Source organism: Halichoerus grypus, chromosome 13 (genome assembly GCF_964656455.1).
Source record: "Halichoerus grypus chromosome 13, mHalGry1.hap1.1, whole genome shotgun sequence".
NCBI classification, from domain to species: Eukaryota; Metazoa; Chordata; class Mammalia; order Carnivora; family Phocidae; genus Halichoerus; species Halichoerus grypus.
Window position 1 is genome coordinate 12,220,779 of NC_135724.1, and position 7,138 is coordinate 12,227,916.

A 7,138-nucleotide genomic window follows, 5' to 3' on the forward strand; every position below is an offset into this window, starting at 1 on the left:
ACAAGTATCTTCAAATATAACATATTCAAACCCCAAGCTGGCTTCAAAATCCTCTAAATGTATATATGAGTTGTTTTATTGAGTATCTACCACTATGCTATTGAAAATAATGAAGAGTGTGGATAGGTTTAGAGTAAGAAATGATGAATAGGGAAATTTTTACATTTGTCATCTCATTTAGAGAAATGGTAACATTGTATGAATCTCTGCTTTAAGCATACATGAAAGGAACCCACAAACTAAACTCTGAATGAGATACACTACACCTTCTAATGAAATCTGCTCAGTCCCTCTGCTTGTTCAATTTTCCTCGATTTGTTATGAAAAATAACATTTTCATCAACCTATTTCACAGTAAGTTGGAATACCCTCTGGCATAATACATTTTCAGTTAAATAATAGCATTCATTAAAATTCAGGTTCCCAGAAGGCAGAAACTTTGTACTCTACTTGGTCTATATTATACTTAATGTGTTTGTCTTTACAACACCAGTGATTACAATGATAATGCACAGTGTCCAACAGCAAAATAGCATACGTCATAGTGAGGTTGTTTGGAAACTCGCAGTTGTGAGATTGTAAGAGTTGCCTGCTGGCGAGTATGCACTTCCAATGTGAGATAAAAATGAATCACATATGTCTTCCCCACAGTGATGGGCTTACCACAGGAAAGATTAAGTAATGTTTTAGAGTCCAGTCACAACTTGACAAAAAAGAACCTAAAAATGGGTCCTTACATGTTGTTAAAGAGCAGGGATTCCAAAAGGGGACTTCTCTCCAAGAGAAAACGAAGTTGCTGCATAGAACCTTGGTGTCCTCTAAAAATCAAAAACTGTTGCTCTTACTACAACCGGAGGTGGTGAGAAGGTGCCAAAGCACAGACAAGACACGGAGACAGGTGCTCTCCCCGCAAGCAGCTGCCGCATAGTGATTCACAGTTTGCAAAAGCAAATTTCTCAGCAGCGGAGACGCCTGAGTTCACCCACCACCAAGAAGCTTTCTATTTCATTTGAACAATTCTGTGAATGGGGAAACAGAGATGGTGTCTTCTCCAATCCAAAAGGCGACAGGGACAAACCAAATATACCTGACATGGCAGAAGAGACCCAACAAGGGAATTAGCTTCTCATGGGACTTCTGCAAACTGGTATATGACCTAACACACATCATTTCAGTTCTCTACCACTCAGTTCCCTAATACATAAAATTAGAGGATTAGATAAATCATCCCAGTTTTTAGACTTTACAGTTCTAAGCAACATAGTGTAAATAAATACCCAGAACTCTTTAATATTTAATAAAATATATTCTTTCATGCAATGTCCATGTAATAAACAAGGTGACTGATGTATTCAAAGTACTTGGACACATAGATAATGACAAGAAAGGAGACAACCTCTCTAAATCCAAGAATTACTCTTTTGAAGATCATTAACAAATTTGTTCACTGGGAGAACTAAAATTACTAAAAGGAGAAATGTAAGTAGGGGAACAAAGCAAAAACAAACCGTAGTGCCAAGTCTCCATGGAAACTCTGGAGAGTAAGCATGAATGCCACAATCATGCTGAGAAAAAAAGTGTTATAGGCATACATTTTGCAAAAATTAAAAAAAAAAAAAATAAAGATTCCAGCCACTCTATGCTAGATCGTAGTACTCTCTAAAGATTTGATTGTTCCAATCAGCATTATTATTTGATGACACTTCCTGTTGTTTCATTGAGATCCTGCTGATTCCTGAGCATCATACAGTACTAGAAATGAAAAGACATAAAATGGCATGTAGTCCACTCTACCTGATACTTTGCATCCCTACCAATGGGCCTTTTTATGTCCCTCTGTTCTTAATTGTATAAGGCATGCATGATACTCATTATAATCAAAGTGTAAGGTAGGGATTTACCTGACTCAGAAAGCAATGCTCAAAATAAAGAGATGGGAGCTTACAAAAAAATTCTGGTCTCATATTTGTAATGAAACTTTTTATAAGCTTTAATATGGAAATTCCCTGAGTTGAGAAAAGTCATTTAAATCACGTCCCTCACCAAAAAAGGAAACTCTCAGAAGATCATTTCACATATCATGAGACTTCCATGTCCCGGCGAGGACCCCTCTGGAAAGAACTCCCACGTCCTCCATAGGCCAGCAAGGAACAGTGTGAGACAGTTAGCTCGCTGCATGCTAGAGACAACTGCTTTTAAATTATTTTAAAATGAGAACAAACACTTTAACCCCAAAATAGATTAAAGTTAACAGAATAAATAAAAGACCTATGCTAACCAATTTAACTTATCAGACAGGAAAAAGGAGATGAACGTCAATGAAAGACATGTGTTACACAAACACGAAGCAACTCATTTGTTTTGATTCACAAGCCATGCTCTCTATCAGCTCAAAATGTGGTCTGTTTTCTATGCTACCCTAAATCAATATTAAGGGAATTGGAATTATTTATAATTATTTATTTATTTATCCATTATTTATCAAGCGTAATAATTTGCCCTGTGTCTCTTTCACAGAGTAGTTTCTCATATCCATGTAGGTTTCACAGTAATGAGTTTTAGGTATTTTTCTCCTTGTGTTTTATCTTTTCAAATTTCTTTTTTTAGTATTCTTTCTCTCACTTGATGAATAATCATTAAAGAATAACCATGTGTCATCACTGTACTAGATACTAGATAAATAAATATAAATAAGACATCGTCCCTGTCTCAGTTTTATAGTGGCAAAGACAGACAAATGTAAATAAAGCATTCAATGAATTGGTAAAGGTACAAAAATAAAAGTATAATACTGTAAAATTAAGTAATGCAAAGGAATCACTAGCCATTGATATCTATGGGAGGAGTGGGGGTCAGAAAATCATTGGGAGTAAACCCTGGAGCTGCATATTAAGCAAGAAATTAGATATGATAGTAAATAAAGCACTGTAGGCAGGCAACATTATTACTTCTAATACTAGTCCAATGACATACACATTACCTAGCTTGATACTAGCTTGATACTTCCCACAGATGAAACTATTGTCTTTTTTGGTTTTCTTTTTTGGTTTTCTTTACATGCTTTAATTTGAATAACCTATTTATATTTGCCTTCAAGTTCTTGGATTCTTTAACCCATTATGTCCAAGTTGCTGTTGAATTTCATCAGATGGATTTTGCAGTTCAGTAATGTCCATTTGGTACTTTTAAGACTGTAATAAATTTAATTATACTAGAACATAGGCAAGGGGCTGGAAAACTGAATTAGAAACTTTCTGAAAAGTCAAGTATTGACCTTTTTGTTATTTTCTTTGAAAAGAAACAATGTGTACTGTAATTTCTAATATCAACTTGGCTTTAACTAATACTTTTCCTCTTTTTAAGGAGAACTATCTTCACCTCCTAAACAACATAAAAATTAGAGATTTACAAGTTTCCAACACCAGATTTCATATTTCTATTTTTTTAAGATTTTATTTATTTATTTCAGAGAGAGAGAGCACAAGCGGGGAGAGGGGCAGAGGGACAAGCAGACTCCTAACTGAGCAGGGAGCCCAACCTGAGGCTCAATCTCAGGATCCCAGGATCATGACCTGAGCCAAAGGCAGACACTTAACCGATTAAGCCACCCAGGCACCCCCAGATTTCATATTTCTAATGTAATGTGGACACAAAGGCGCTGCTGGTTTTAGAACAGTACAACACTGGTGAGATCAGTGAGCTACATGCACTACCTGATATAAAAATATCCATAATTCCCTACACTACCTCTTTTTCACAGTACCTGATATAAAAATATCCATAATTCCTTACACTACCTCTTTTTCATTGTTCTTCCTCATCTCCAAAAAATGAGATCAAGAAAGGTAGGATACAAAAGGCAGCATTTAGTTTTTTTCATAAAGTACTATTTTTAAAAGAGATTAACCCAGGAACTCATGGTTTTCTATGGTAGTCCTTAATGTTTGCAGATCAGAAAATAAAATACCCCTCATGATACAAACACCTTACTTATTAACCAATCTACATAAATAATGAAATTACTCACACTGCAGGCCTAGAGTATGCTCATTCCCTGTTGCTCTGATGTGGGCAAGCAACGGTGCTAAGTTCTGGAGCCAGACTTCCGTCTATCTTAAGAATGACGGATAAGTTTGTTTGAACAATCAGGATTTTTCATCACAGCTGAAGCCAGTAGCAATTCCTTTTTCCTATTTTAATTAATGAAAGTCATTCTTAAGAATATGTTGTCCAACAAATAAAATGCTCTCAAGATTTGTTACTTGTCTGTGATGTACACTGATTCCGCCTGTGTTATCATCCAATACCCTAGAATGGCATTTGCTTTGCAGCCTGTACCCAGGATGCTTGTTCCAGGGTCAAGAACTAATAAAGAAAATAAATCTTTAAACAGCCATTTTAACTCTTGATCACACATGACCTCCAGTGCATCTGTGTTACTAAGGCAATGGGCTTCTGAACCCCTGTTAGCAGGATTCAGTCCTTGTCTGTGAACAAGTTCTGTTACTTTCGCAGCAAGTCGCTTCTGAGAACCCCGTTTTTCTCTCTCTTTGACTTGCAGCTGCATTATATGGTCAATCTCTGGAAGGGGCAGAAAAGTGAAGAGCTTCGGGTACCCTTCTACCGAATCATCTCACGCCCGGCAAAGAACTGACAGAGTTCAAATGGAAACGTCTGAGGTCTGCTTGGCCAAAAGCACTGCCCGCATACTTCACCAGGTCCGCTCCAGCTGTAATTCGTGGAACACCGATTCCAAGGACGTCTTTCCAGTCAACCTGCAGATGAACTCGCATCCGGATACGACGTCACCCAGTTAATCAGTCCACCCTGCGGGACCTGACATCCAGCTCAGGTGGGAGAAGCGAAGGGCCCGGAGCCCCAGGTGTGAGCAGTAAGCCAACCCGCGCCCTCGGGGCTCCTGAGCCCGTCCGGAGGCAGAGCCGCTCAGCAGCACGCCCGTGGGAAAGCGGCTGCCCACGGCCGCCAGGATCCACCAGCTGCCGCGTCTGGTCCCGGGCCGTGTTGCCCAGCACCAGGGGGCAGCCCCGGGTCGGCCCAGCTGTGAAGAGCGGCTGCTCATTAGCCGCCAGCGGCGTTTTCAGCCCGTGATGACGCCAGGCGCGCTGCTCACATCTCGCGCTCCTTGGTTTGCGGCTCAGGCCCCAGGAGCACCGTGGCGCCTCCCACCAGTGCGATCACTCTGTGGCAGGCTCGCTGGAAGTGAAGCAGGCCGAGCAGCGCCGGCAGATGCCCCACCTGAAGTGAGATGGCCGTGGTGTTGAAGCCGCTGTAGATGGTCTGAGGAGTAGCTGCCAGCGTGGAAGAGCTCCGGGAGCTCTATCTTCATTCCCTTCTCAGGTAAGCACTCCTTGAACTCGCGAGTTTTCTGCGCCACCAGCAACCGTGAGCTCCCGAGTGGCATCACGCAGCCCCAAAGGCAAAACTTCTGATGGCCCTGGGCTGCCAAACCACCGGCCTGCCCGGGAAAAGCAGTGACATGGGCGCCGCCATCTTAGTGGCAGCACGAAAGGAATGCTGGGATCGTAGAGGTGTTTTGTTTTGTCTTGTTTTGTTGTTTCCCCCCACACACATATACACACACCCCTCAGTACCCTCCTCCTACCCGACTTGGTACATTCTTAAAAACAGTTTTAAAGTATTAAAAAATTGTCAGAATGTATGTGCATACTATATAAAACCATCACCATATTCAAGACAGAAAATATGCCACCTTCAAAAATTTCTTTGTATTCCTTTATATCACTTCCACTAATGTATCCCTAGGCAATCACTGATATGCTTTCTGTCACTACAGATTAGTTTGCATTTCCAGGAATTATATGCAAATAGAATCATGCACTATAGCCCTTTTTTTTTTCCCCTTCCTGGCTTCTTTATTTCAGAATAACCATTTTGAGATACATCTGTATTTACCAGTAGTTTGCCACACACACACACCCCTACCCCAGCCTTTCTGTATTTACTTTTAAGTGTACCACAGTTTATCGATTCATCTGAGGATGAACACTTGGTTCCCAGTTTTGGACTATGGAAATGAAGGTGGTATAACTTTGATGTAAACATCTTTATACACATTTTTTTTTATTTCTCTTGAGTAAGTACCAAAGAGTCACAGTATGTGTACACTTCACTTTGTAAAAAACTACGAGGTATTTTCTAACATGGCTGTACACTTAAACATTTCCACCAATAGTATATGAGAGCTCATGTTGGTCCACATCCTTGAGAACAAAAATCATGGTAAGAGTTTTTCAGGTCAATTTTAGTAACTGTAATTGGTGCTATGTCATTGAGATTTTAATTTGGCGGTTTCTCTCATAAGTAATAATACTGTGCATTTTTTTCATGTGTTTATTTAACATTTGCATATTTTGTGAAGTGTCTGAGGTTTTATCAACGTTTTTCTTAAAGATTTATTTATTTATTTTAGAGAAAAAGAGAGTGTGGGTTCACACAAGTGGGGAAGGGGCAGAGAGAGAGAATCCCAAGCAGACTCCCCCACTGAGGGCAGGAGGGTGTTTGGGGGTGGGTGCTGGATCTCAGGACCCATGAGATCATGACCTGAGCCAAACCACCAGTCAGACGCTTAACCAACTAAGCCACCCAGGTGCCCGGGTTTTATCAATGTTTTAAAATCATGGTTTGTGGTCTTAATATTGAATTTTAAGAGATCTTTATACATTCTGCATACAGTTTCTTTGTCTGATAAATGTCTTATAAGTACTTTTCTCCCAATCTAATTATTACCTTTTTATTTTCATAGTAGTGTCTTTCAGAAAGAAAAGATTTCATTTTCATGAAGTCAAATTTATAGATATAGATATAGATATGTGATTCTGTAGCTAGTTCTAAAGATATATGTTATGGTTTCCATTATTTTTGTTCTATCTGAGAAAACATTGCCTACCCCATTTTTTAAATGAGTTTATTTTAAGAATTTTATGATTTCTGATTAAACATTTAGATCTATAATCCATTTTAAGTTAATATCTGAGAATGGTATGAATTAATGGTCAGTTTTTAAAAGTATATGATATCCAGTTGATCTTGTACAATTTGTTAAGAGTATTTCCCGTTGAATTCCTTGAAGCTTTTATCAACAATTCCAGACTTCTAG

The 7,138-nt window shown here is 39.2% G+C and overlaps 1 pseudogene; it reads right to left on the reverse strand.

The window, feature by feature from the left end:
* Positions 1-4,158: 4,158 nt before the first annotated feature.
* Positions 4,159-5,511, reverse strand: LOC118548175 (tyrosine--tRNA ligase, mitochondrial pseudogene; annotated as a pseudogene).
* Between the last annotated feature and the right edge of the window lie 1,627 nt (positions 5,512-7,138).